This window comes from Chiloscyllium plagiosum, unplaced genomic scaffold (genome assembly GCF_037043375.1).
Source record: "Chiloscyllium plagiosum isolate Xiang-an unplaced genomic scaffold, Cpla_swu_hap1 HiC_scaffold_39, whole genome shotgun sequence".
NCBI lineage: Eukaryota > Metazoa > Chordata > Chondrichthyes > Orectolobiformes > Hemiscylliidae > Chiloscyllium > Chiloscyllium plagiosum.
Genome location: NW_028270177.1, coordinates 88,729,737 through 88,742,905, shown reverse-complemented (window position 1 = coordinate 88,742,905; position 13,169 = coordinate 88,729,737).

The following is a 13,169-nucleotide window of genomic DNA, read 5'->3' as shown; positions in this document are numbered from 1 at the left end:
GAGAGAGAGAGGGACAGAGAGAGTGGGACACAGAAAGAGAGAGGGGGACACAGCGAGAGAGGGACACACAAAGAAAGAGGGAAAGAGAGACAGAGGTACAGAGAGAGAGACGCAGAGAGAGAGGGGGACAGAGAGAAAGAGAGAGAGAGGGACACAGAGAGACTGAAAGATAGGGACAGAGAGACAGAGGGACACAGAGAGAGAGAGAGGGACACAGAGAGAGAGGAACACAGAGAGAGAGAGGGACACAAAGAGCGTATGAGGTCAGAGCGCGAGAGAGGGACACAGAGAGAGTGGGAAGGTGAAAGAGAGGGACAGAGAGAGAGAGACATAGAGAGAGTGGGAATCAGAGAGGGAGAGGGACACCGAGAGAGAGAGGGACAGAGAGGGAGAGGGACGCAGAGAAGGAGAGAGGGACAGAGAGAGAGAGAGAGAGAGAGAGAGAGGGACAGGGACAGAGAGAGAGGGACACAGAAAGAGAGGGGCACAGAGAGAGAGGGGACAGAGAGAGAGGGACACAGAGAGAGAGGGACACAGAGAGAGAGAAGGACAGAGAGAGCGAAAGAGGGACAAAGAGCGAGAAAGGGACAGAGAAAGAGTGGGACAGAGGGAGAGAGAGACACAGAGAGAGAGGGACAGAGCGAGAGAGGGGCACAGAGAGGGAGGGACAAAGAGAGGGTGAGAGGGACAGAGAGTGAGGGACAGGAACAGAGAGAGGGACATAGAGAGATTGACAGAGAGAGAAGGACACAGAGAGAGGGGAAAGGAGAGCGAGGGACGCGGAGAGAGAGGGACATGGAGAGAGAGAGTGGGACAGAGAGAGAGAGGGACAGAGTGAGAGAGGGAAACAGAGAGGGAACGGACACAGAGACAGAGAGAGAGGGACAGAGAGAGAGAGAGGGACAGGAAGAACGAGAGGGACAGTGAGTGATTGAGAGAGAGAGAGACACAGAGAGGGACACAGACACAGAGAGAGGGACACAGAGAGAGAGAAGGACAGAGAGAGCGAAAAAGGGACAAAGAGCGAGAAAGGGACAGAGAGAGGGACAGAGAGAGTGGGATGCAGAAAGAGAGAGAGGTACAAACAGAGAGAGAGATCGAGAGAGAGTGATACTCAGAGAGAGAGAGGGACACAGAAAGTGAGAGGGACACATAGAGAGAGTGAGGCACACAGAGAGAGTGAGAGACAGTGAAAGAGACAGAGAGAGAGAGTGGAACAGTGAGAGTGGGACAGAGACAGAGAAAGAGGGACAGGGACAGAGAGAGATCGAGAGAGAGAGGGACACACGCACAGAGAGAGGGAGGGATGGACACAGAGAGAGTGACAGACAGAGAGAGAGTGAGGGACACAGAGAGAGAGAGGGACACGGACAGAGAGGGACAGAGAGAGAGGGAGGGACACAGAAAGAGAGGGGGACACAGAGAGAGGGGGACACAGAGAGAGAGAGAGGGACAGTGAGAGTGAGGGACGCAGAGAGAGAGAGGGACAGAGAGACCGATAGACAGAAAGAGAGAGAGGGACACGGACAGAGAGGGACAGCGTGAGAGAGGGACATAGAGAGATAGGACAACACAGAGAGAGACGGATGTACACAGAGAGAGAGAGAGACGCAGAGAGAGAGGGACAGAGAGACAGAGGGACAGAGAGACAGAGGGACACAGAAAGAGAGAGACGGATAGAGAGAAAGAGAGACAGAGGGACATAGAGAGGGAGTGACACAGATTAGAGAGAGACGGACAGAGAAAGAGACAAAGAGAGAAAGGGACAGTGAGAGTTGGACAGAGACAGAGAGAGAGAGGGACAGGGACAGAGAGAGACAGAAAGAGAGAGGGACACAGAGAGCGAGGGACACACAGAGAGAGTGAAAGACAGAGAGAGAGTGAGGGAAACAGAGAGAAATGCATATGGACAGAGAGAGACAGAGAGAGAGGGACAGCGAGAAAGTGAGGGACACAGAGAGAGAAAGGGACACAGAGAGCGAGGGACACAAAGAGAGAGTGGGACACGGACAGAGAGAGAGGGGGACACAGAGAGAGAGATTGAGAGAGAGAGACAGAGAGAGGGACACAGAGAGAGAGAGGGACAGAGAGAGACAGAGAGGGAGAGGGACAGATAGAGAGATGGATAGAGAGAGAAAGAGAGAGAGAGGGACACAGAGAGACAATAATACAGGGACAGAGAGACAGAGGGACAGAGAGAGAGAGAGGGACACAGAGAGAGGGACAGACAGAGAGTGAGAGGGACACAGAGAGCGAAAGAGGGACAGAGAGCAAGAGAGGGACAGAGAAAGAGAGAGACTGAGAAAGAGAGGGACAGAGAGAGAGAGACAGAAAGAGAGGGAGAGGGACACAGTGAGGGAGAGAGGGACACAGAGAGAGAGAGGGACACGGACAGAGAGGGACAGAGAGTGAGAGAGGGACACAGAGAGATAGGGACACAGAGAGAGAGGGAGGGACACAGAGAGAGAGGGGGACACAGAGAGAGAGAGAGACTGAGAGAGAGAGAGGGACAGTGAGAGTGAGGGACGCAGAGAGAGAGAGGTACAGAGAGACCGATAGACAGAAAGAGAGAGAGGGACACGGACAGAGAGGGACAGCGTGAGAGAGGGACATAGAGAGATAGGACAACACAGAGAGAGAGGGATGGACACAGAGAGAGAGAGACGCAGAGAGAGAGGGGCAGAGAGACAGAGGGACAGAGAGACAGAGGGACACAGAAAGAGAGAGACGGATAGAGAGAAAGAGAGAGAGAGAGGGACACAGAGAGGGAGTGACACAGATTAGAGAGAGACGGACAGAGAAAGAGACAAAGAGAGAAAGGGACAGTGAGAGTTGGACAGAGACAGAGAGAGAGGGACAGGGACAGAGAGAGACAAAGAGAGAGAGGGACACAGAGAGCGAGGGACACACAGAGAGAGTGAAAGACAGAGAGAGAGTGAGGGAAACAGAGATAAATGCATATGGACAGAGAGAGACAGAGAGAGAGGGATAGCGAGAAAGTGAGGGACACAGAGAGAGAAAGGGACACAGAGAGCGAGGGACACAAAGAGAGAGTGGGACACGGACAGAGAGAGAGAGTGGGACACAGAGAGAGAGAGTGAGAGAGAGAGACAGAGAGAGGGACACAGAGAGAGAGAGGGACAGAGAGACCGATAGACTGAAAGAGAGAGAGGGACACTGACAGAGAGGGACAGCGTGAGAGAGGGACATAGAGAGATAGGACAACACAGAGAGAGAGGGATGGACACAGAGAGAGAGAGAGACGCAGAGAGAGAGGGACAGAGAGACAGAGGGACAGGCAGACAGACAGAGGGACACAGAAAGAGAGACGGATAGAGAGAAAGAGAGAGAGAGGGACACAGAGAGGGAGTGACACAGATTAGAGAGAGACGGACAGAGAAAGAGACAAAGAGAGAAAGGGACAGTGAGAGTTGGACAGAGACAGAGAGAGAGGGACAGGGACAGAGAGAGACAGAGACACAGAGAGAGAGTGAAAGACAGAGAGAGTGAGGGAAACAGAGAGAAAGGCATATGGACAGAGAGATACAGAGAGAGAGGGACAGCGAGAAAGTGAGGGACACAAAGAGAGAGTGGGACACGGACAGAGAGAGAGGGGGACAGAGAGAGAGAGTGAGAGAGAGAGACAGAGAGAGGGACACACAGAGAGAGAGGGACAGAGAGAGCGAAAGAGGGACATAGAGCGAGAAAGGGACAGAGAAAGAGAGGGATAGAGAGAGCGAAACAGAGAGGGAGACGGACAGAGAGAGAGAGACATTAGATTACATTAGATTACATTACAGTGTGGAAACAGGCCCTTCGGCCCAACAAGTCCACACCGACCCGCCAAAGCGAAACCCACCCATACCCCTACATTTACCCCTGACCTAACACTACGGGCAATTTAGCATGGCCAATTCACCTGATCCTGCACATCTTTGGAGTGTGGGAGGAAACCGGAGCACCCGGAGGAAACCCACGCAGACACGGGGAGAACGTGCAAACTCCACACAGTCAGTCGCCTGAGGCGGGAATTGAACCTGGGTCTCAGGCGCTGTGAGGCAGCAGTGCTAACCACTGTGCCACCGTGCCGCCCACTAGAGAGAGGGGCACAGGGAGAGAGAGGGACAGGGACAGAGAGAGAGAGAGGGACACAGAGAGGAAGAGAGGGACAGGAACAGAGAGAGGGACAGAGAGAGATTGACAGAGAGAGAGACACAGAGAGGGGCACAGACAGAGAGAGAGGGATACAGAGAGAGTGATGGACAGAGAGAGAGAGAGAGAAAAGAGAGACACAGAGAGAGAGAAAGTGGGACAAGGAGAGAGTGACAGAGAGAGAGATAGGGACAGAGAGAGAGAGATGGACACAGAGAGAGAGGGGGACAGAGAAAGAGACAGCGATGGAGAGAGGGACAGAGAGAGAGAGGGACAGGGACAGAGAGAGATCGATAGGAAGAGGGATACAGAGAGAGAGAGAGAGGGACAGGGAGAGAGAGGGGCACAGAGAGAGAGAGAGGGACAAGTACAGAGAGAGAGAAGCAGAGGGATACACAGAGAGAGAGTGAGGGATACGGAGAGAGAGGGACACGGGGAGAGAGAGGGACACGGAGAGAGAGGGATATGGAGAGAGAGGGACACGGAGAGAGAGGGGGACAGAGAGAGAGAGAGAGGGACAGAGAGAGAGGAAAACCGAGGGAACGGACACAGAGACAGAGAGAGAGGGACAGAGAGAGAGAGTGAATCAGAGAGGGAGAGGGGCACAGAGAGGGAGAGAGGGACAGAGAGAGGGAGAGGGACAGGGACAGAGAGAGAGAGAGGGACACAGAGAGAGATAGGGACACAGAGAGAGGGGCACAGAGAGAGAGGTACACAGAGAGAGAGGGACAGAGGGAGAGGGGCACAGAGAGAGTGTGGGACACACAGAGAGAGAGAGAGGGGGACAGAGAGAGACTGAGAGAGAGAGGGCCAGAGAGAGAGAGAGGGACAGACGGAGAGACATCGGGAGAGAGAAACAGAGAGAACGAGAAACAGAGAGAAAGGGACACAGAGAGAGAAGGGCAGAGAGCGAGAGAGAGACAAGGAGAAAGTGGGATACAGAGAGAGTGAGGGACACAGAGAGAGTGTGGGACACAGAGAGAGAGGGACAGAGAGAGAGAGGGAATGCGTGTGAGAGAGAGAATGAGTGTGCGTGTGAGAGAGAATCCATGTGTGCGAGAGAGAGAATGCCTGTGTGTGTGAGAGAGAATGCGTGTGAGAGAGAGAATGAGTGTGCGTGAGAGAGTGGATTCGTGTGTGCGAGAGAGAGAATGCGTGTGTCTGAGAGAGAGAATGCGTGTGTGAGAGAGAATGTGTGCGCGAGAGAGAGAATGTGTGTGTGTGTGAGAGAGATTGCGTGTGTTTGAGAGAGAGAATGCGTGTGTGTGTGAGAGAGAATGCGTGTGTGAGAGAGAGAATGTGTGTGTGAGAGAGAGAATGTGTGTGTGTGAGAGAGAATGCGTGTGTGAGAGAGAATGCATGTGCATGAGAGATAGAATGCGTGTGTGAGAGAGAATGTGTCTGTGTGAGAGAATACGTGTGTGAGAGAGAGAATGTGTGTGTGTGAGAGAGAATGTGTATGTGAGAGAGAATGTGAGTGAGAGAGAATACGTATGTGAGAGTGAGAATGAGTGTGTGTGAGAGAGAATGAGTGTGTGCGAGAGAGAATGCGTGTGCGTGAGAGAGAGAATGCATATGTGTGAGAGAGAGAATGTGTGTGTGAGAGAGAGAATACCTGTGTGAGAGAGAGAATGAGTGTGTGTGCGAGAGAGAATGCGTGTGTGTGAGAGAATGCGTATGTGTGAGAGAGAGAATGTGTGTGAGAGAGAGAATACGTGTGTGTGAGAGAGAATGAGTGTGCGTGAGAGAGAGAATGCGTGTGTGTGAGCGAGAGAATGCATGCGTGTGAGAGAGAGAATGCATTTGTGCGTGAGAGAGAGAATGCGTGTGTATGAGAGAGAGAATGCGTGTGTGCGAGAGAATGCCTGTGTGCGTGAGCGAGAGAGAATGCGTGAGTGAGAGAATGCGTGTGTGTGAGAGAGAGAATGCGTGCATGTGAGAGAGAATGCATGTGCGAGAGAGAGAGAATGCCTGAGTGAGAGAATGTGTGTGTGTGTGAGAGAGAGAATACGTGCATGTGTGAGAGAGAATGCGTGCGTGTGAGAGAGAATGCGTGTGTGTGAGAGAGGGAATGCGTGTGTGTGAGCGAGAGAATGCATGCGTGTGAGAGAGAGAATGCATGTGTGCGTGAGAGAGAGAATGCGTGTGTGAGAGAGATTGCCTGTGTGTGTGAAAGCAAGAACGCATGTGCGAGTGACAGAGAGAATGCGTGTGTGAGAGAGAGAGCATACATGTGCGAGAGAGAGTGAGAATCAGTGTTTGGGTGAGAGAGAGAGAGAATGCATGCATGAGAGAGAGAATGAGTGTGCGAGCGAGCGAATGCATGCGTGAGAGAGAGAATGCGTGTGTTTGAGAGAGAGCGAGAGAGAATTCATGTGTGTGTGAGAGAGACAATGCCTGTGTGTGAGAGTGAGCGCACGTGAGAGAAATTGTGCGCATGTGAATGAGAGAGTGAGCGTGTGTGAGATATGATGTGCTCATGCATGAGAGTGTGTGTGAGTGCGAGAAAGAGAGTGTGAGAGAGAGGAAGTGTGTGTGTATGTGAAAGAGTGAGTGCATGCGTGTGTGTGTGTGCATGTGAGAGAGAGTGTGTGTACAAGTGAACGAGAGTGAGTTCGCACGTGAGAGAGAGGGCATGTGCGAGAGACTTTGCAAGTGTGTGTGAGAGAGACAGAGTTTTGGAGAGAGAGAGTGTGTGAAAGTGGGCATATATGAGATGGTGAATGGGAGTGTGTGGGGGCGCGTGTGTCAGAAAGTGTGTATGAGAGAGTCTGTGTAAGAATGTGTGTAACTGAGAGAGTATGTGGAAGCGAGTGTGTGAGAGAGAGTGTAGAGAGTGAGAATGAGTGAGTGAAAGTGTGTGTATGTCAGAGAGACAGAGAGAGAGTGTGCGTGCGTGTGTGTATGTTTGTGTGTGGGTGTGTGAGAGAGATTGTGATAGTGCGTGTGAAAATGTTTGAGCGTGCATTTGTGAGTGACTGTGTGTGTGTGCATGTCAGCGTGGATGTCTGCAAGTGTGTGAAAGGGCATGTGTGTGAAGGACTGAATGTGGTGTGTGAGGGAGTGTGTGTGTGTGTACACGTGTGAGAGTGTGAGTAAATGAGAGTGAGGGACAGTGTATGGTTTGTGGATCATTACTGGGACAGGGACATGAACACGTGGTTTATACACAGTTACATTATGGAGGGACAGCACTGACACGGAAACTGGGCACTCAGATGGAAACACACGCACGGTCACACACACATACACACACACACACACAGGCATGGTCACACTATCTCTCTCACACACAGAGGCATGGTCTCTCTCTCTCTCTCTCTCTCTCTCTCTCTCACACACACACACACACACACACACACACACAGAGGCATGGTCTCACTCTCTCACACACACACATACACACAAACACACACAGACACACAGAGGCATGGTCTCACTATTTCTCTCACACACACAGAGACATGGTCTCACTCTCTCTCACTCTCTCTCACACACACACAGACGCATGGTCTCACTATCTCTCTCACACAGAGACATTTCTGTAATGATACTTGAGCTCAGACCCTCAGTGATTCTCCCCCCCAGACTAAATCTGTGCACAATGCCCATGTCCGGTGTTGAGATGTGTGTGTGTGTGTGTGTGTGTGTGTCTGTGTGTGTGTCTGTGTGTGTGTCTGTGTGTGTGTGTGTCGGTGTGTGTGTCGGTATGTGTGTCTGTGTGTGTGTGTGTCTGTGTGTGTGTCGGTGTGTGTGTCTGTGTGTGTGTGTGTCGGTGTGTGTGTCTCAGTGTGTATGGGGGAGGGTGAAGGCAGGGGAGCAGTGAGGGTGAAATGTGGGTGTTGAGGAGCAAGCACGTGATCCATGATTTAAATTCCAAAACTCTGCCAATATTTTTGCGAAAGGGAAAGGAAATAAAAGTCTCAAAATCAAGTTAGAAATGGCTGGATGTAGAGCAGGGCAGGGAGAGACAGAGAAAGACAGAGAGACAGAGAGAGAGAGAGAGAGAGAGAGAGAGAGAGATACAGGGACCGAATGAAAAAGACAGAGATAGAGACAGAGACACAGAGAAGAGAGAGACATAGGGACAGAGAGAGAAGACAGAGAGAGAGAGAGAGAGAATGGGACACACAGGAACAGAGAGAAAGAGACAGAGAGAGACACACACGAGCAGAGAGAAAGAGACAGAGATAGGGACAGAGAAAGAGGGAAAGAGAGTGACAGAGAGAGACACACACACAGAGACAGACAAGGACAGAGACAGAGATTAATTCTGGGAATCACACATACAGCAGGAAAATCCCAAGAAAACTTCAGCAAATATCCCCCTCTCCATTGCCAGGTGTGTGTGTGTGTGTGTGTGTGTGTGTGTGTGTGTGTGTGTGTGTGTGTGTGTGTGTGTGTGTGTGTGTGTGTGTGTGTGTGTGTGTGTGTGTGTGTGTGTGTGTGTGTGTGTGTGTGTGTGTCTGTCTCAGGAAGCCTACCTATAGTCAGGCTCTGAGACGCTAGTGTGAGAGTAATCTTTAATATTTTCAAACTGCACTGACACAACTAAAAAGGCTTCAATAAAAAAAGAGAGTTGTAGCAAATGGGAAGGGTGACACTTTGTTGCCCCAGAATTAACATCTCAGTGGGCAGCAAGATCCCACAAGGCTCATGACCTGGGAATTAACATGTCAATCAGACTGAGCCCTCCCCAGGGAGCAGACTGACAGACGATGCAACGTGTCAGAGAAGGCAGGGGTGGGCTCCACTAACACCTCACTCAGAATAAATGTGCGCATGGAATTTGTCAGATTCATTCTCAAACCCTGTTCTCTCTCTGTATGGAGAGTGAGCAGCCCTCCCTGTCTGGTTGTGAGTGTGTGTGTGTGTGTGTGTGTGTGTGTGTGTGTGTGTGTGTGTGTGTGTGTGTGTGTGTGTGTGTGTGTGTGTGTGTGTGTGTGTGTGTGTGTGTGTGTGTGTGTGTGTGTGTGTGTGTGTGTGTGTGACTGTGTGTGTGTGTGTGTGTGTGTGTGTGTCTGTGTGTGTGTGTGTTTAATAATGTTTCCAGCCTCTGGTTAATTGCTTTCTTATGATTTGTTTGTATTTTGATGTTGCTGTGAGGTTATGAAATGCATTTGGGATGGGGGAAGGGAGTGGTGGGATTGTGTTTAAAATGTGATCTTGCTGTGTAATTTGTCATCACACTGCTCTCGCTCCCCCGCCCCTCCACCAACTCTTCTCTTCTTTCTTTTATCCCGAGGAACTTTTGTTGGGAAAGCAGGAAAGTGAAGATCCAAAATGCCTGGGGGCCAGGAAAGCCTTGGACAAGAACAACATCCAGATGGCAGGGAGCACATGCCTGAGGCCTGTAGGCCAGGCTGCAGCCCGTGGGGCCCAGGTGAGTGGGGGTCTGTTTCTTCCCCCGGGGGTTGGGGTGGGGGTACGAGCCTGGTTTGTCGGGACCTCTGGTTAACTGGGACCTGTCAGATCACAGGTTTGAAGCCTGGGGTTAAAGTAACCGAGGCATTGGTGACACAAACAGGTGAAACCCCCAGGATCTGGGAGACGGGACTCCCTCGGGAGGGAACTCTAACCCAAAATATCTGACCCTCTGGAAAGAATTGTCACAGTATCAGAGGAAAGTGGGTCATAGAGAGGGCAGGATGATCGAATTCGACACGGAGAGAAAGATAGTGAGAGAAAGAAATGGAAAATGGTGAGAGCAAGAGAAACAGGAGAGAAAGGGGGCGGTGTGAGATTGTGAAATAGCTGCAATATTTGTTTCTGGAGTGACAGGAAGTAATTAAACTGGAAATGAAATCGATCAGATTATCGAGCTTCTGCAGCACTGTCACTTGTGGGATCTTGCTGTGCGTCAATTGCCCTGATGCCATCGTTGCAGGATGTGAGTTGTTTAATCAGTTAACCCGTCATTTCAAAAACGTTTCAACATGAAAACTCAACTCACCATCCGACGTGTTTGTGTTTGGATGTTGCTGAGAAACTGTCTGTCTCACTGAGAAGGAAAAGCCGTGATCTTGCTGTGCTATCTGCCTGTGAAAAATTTTCCTGCTCAGCCTTCCCACTAATGCTGCCTCTTTCCTCCCAAATGGATCTTCCTGGCCACTTGGGGATTTGAAAAGTGTGTGTTTGGGAGCAGGAAACCTTCAAACAAGAGCTTCCTCCAGAGGGGGAACACAGTCCTGAGGCCTGTTTGACAGGCTGCAGCCTCTTGGGCCCAGGTAAGTTTTGTCTGCATATTACCCCGAGGTTTAATCTCCTCTCTCTGAGGAGGAGTGCTGGCTTTTACAGGGACCTCTGGTTAAGCGGGTCCTGTCGGATTGCGGTCTTGTCGTTTTTGAACAGGTTTGAAGCCTGTTTTGCTTAGGTAACTGGGGCCTTGGGATTTGACACAAATATGTCAACCCTTAACCAGCATCAGCCACGATGTGTGTAGGGTTAGAATGCTGCTGGCGGAATCTTGCTGTGCGTACGTGTTTATTAATGTTTCTAGTCTCTGATCTACTGCTCTGCTGTGATGTCTGTGTATTTCAATGTCGCTGTGATGGTCAGCAATTCATTGATTCTGCAATAATTAAACTGAACCAGGATCACGTGGGAGATTGGGGAAGGCAGAGAGCTGTGGGATGTTGCTGTGCTTTTGGTGCCACTGTTGTATTTTATTTCAAATTGATTTGTTTTTATTTCGCAGTGCGTTTCCCCACACCCCGTTCCCCCCAACCCTGGGGGTGAGGAGGAGATTGGATCCAGGAGCTGAAGCTCGGGACGACACAGAGACAGAGAGAATTAAATCACTTCTGCCGCGAGGAATCATCAGACACAGAGCGAGAGAATAATCAGAAACCATCCTGTCCCCTTGTCGTTCATTTACACACACAGACACACACAGACAGAGAAGAATGGTGGGGTTCAGGCTGTCTCTGGGATTTTTAACCACAAGGTGGTGTGTTCTGGTCTGGACTGGGGGAGGCAAAGGAGCGAAAGATGGAGGGGGAGCTGCTGCACAGTCTGATCCCACAGAAGGCACTGCCTCCCTCTCTCACTCCAGCTGCAGGGACAGAGAGAGGGGTGTAGGGAGAATGGGGCTGTGAAGGGGGCGAGAGAGAGAGACAGTAGTGAAAGAGAGCGCTGACTATCCCAGTGGAAGGCTCTTTGGTTTAAAATGGATTTGAGAAAGGCCTGGGGTTAAAGGAACCGGGGCCTTGGGATTGTGACACAAACTCCATACGCCCCCGGGGTCTGAGAGGAAGGACTCCCGGAGGAGGGAATGAATACTTTAAAATGAGAAACTCTCTCCAAAGACCCAGTCTAATGTCAGAGTCATGTGCATAGGCCAAGGGGCTAAAATGTGAGAAATCTGAGAGACAGAGAGAAAGATCTTGGAGATAGAGACAGTGAGAGGGGATGAACACAGAGGAAGAGATTTCAGAGATAAAGGGAGATAGAGGAGGAACAGAAACATCTCAGAGTAAGGGGGGAGTAAGGGGGGAACAGAGACAGGGAGGGAAGAGAGATCAGAGACAGCGTCGGACAGCGACAAACAGAGACAGACAGAGAAAGACAGAGAAAGACAGACAGAGACAGACAGAGACAGACAGAGACAGACAGAGACAGACAGAGACAGAGACAGAGGGAGGGAGGGAGATCTCATATGGAAAGAGCACAAGACGGGGATCAGAGAGTGCGGCGCACAGAGAAGGATGGGGGAAATGTTTAGAATTTTTTCAACAGGAGGATTGCTCCCGCTTGTCCGGGAGACAGAATCAAACTCTTAACCAGCATCAGGGACACAAACCATCTGTCTGTGGTTACATAGAACATAGAACATAGAAGAATACAGCGCAGTACAGGCCCTTGGGCCCTCGATGTTGCGCCGATCCAAGCCCACCTAAACTACACTAACCCACTATCCTCCATATACCTATCCAATGCCCTCTTAAATGCCCATAAAGAGGGAGAGTCCACCACTGTTACTGGCAGGGCATTCCATGAACTAACGACTCGCTGAGTGAAGAACCTACCCCTAACATCAGTCCTATATCTACCCCCCCTTAATTTAAAGCTATGCCCCCTTGTAATACCCGACTCAATACGCGGGAAAAGGTTCATACTGTCGACCCTATCTAACCCCCTAAACATCTTGTACACCTCAATCAAGTCACCCCTAAACCTTCTTTTCTCTAGTGAAAACAGCCCCAAGTGCCTCAGTCTTTCCTCATACGATTTTCCTTCCATACCAGGCAACATCCTGGTAAACCTCCTCTGCACCCGTTCCAATGCCTCCACATCCTTCCTATAGTATGGCGACCAAAACTGCACACAATATTCCAGATGCGGCCGTACCAGAGTCTTATACAACTGCATCATGACCTCAGGACTCCGGAACTCAATTCCTCTACCAATAAAAGCCAGTACGCCATATGCCTTCCTCACCGCACTATTTACCTGGGTGGCAACTTTCAGAGATCTGTGTACATGGACACCAAGATCCCTCTGCTCATCCACACTACCAAGTATCCGACCATTAGCCCAGTACCCCATCTTTTTGTTATTCTTCCCAAAGTGAATCACCTCGCACTTAGCTACATTGAATTCCATCTGCCACCTTTCTGCCCAGCTCTGCAGCTTCTCTATATCCTGCTGTAACCTGCCACATGCTTCCTCACTGTCAACAACTCCTCCGACTTTCGTGTCATCCGCAAACTTGCTCACCCAACCTTCTAACCCCTCTTCCAGGTCATTTATAAAAATGACAAACAGCAATGGTCCCAAAACAGATCCTTGCGGAACACCGCTAGTGACGGCACTCCATGAAGAAACTTTGCCATCAACTACTACCCTCTGTCTTCTTCCATCCAGCCAATTCCTAATCCAAACCTCCAACTCACCCTCAATGCCATATCTCCGTATTTTCTGCAGTAGCCTACCATGGGGAACCTTATCAAACGCCTTACTAAAATCCATATATACCACATCTACCGCTTTCCCCTCATCAACCTCCTTCGTCACCT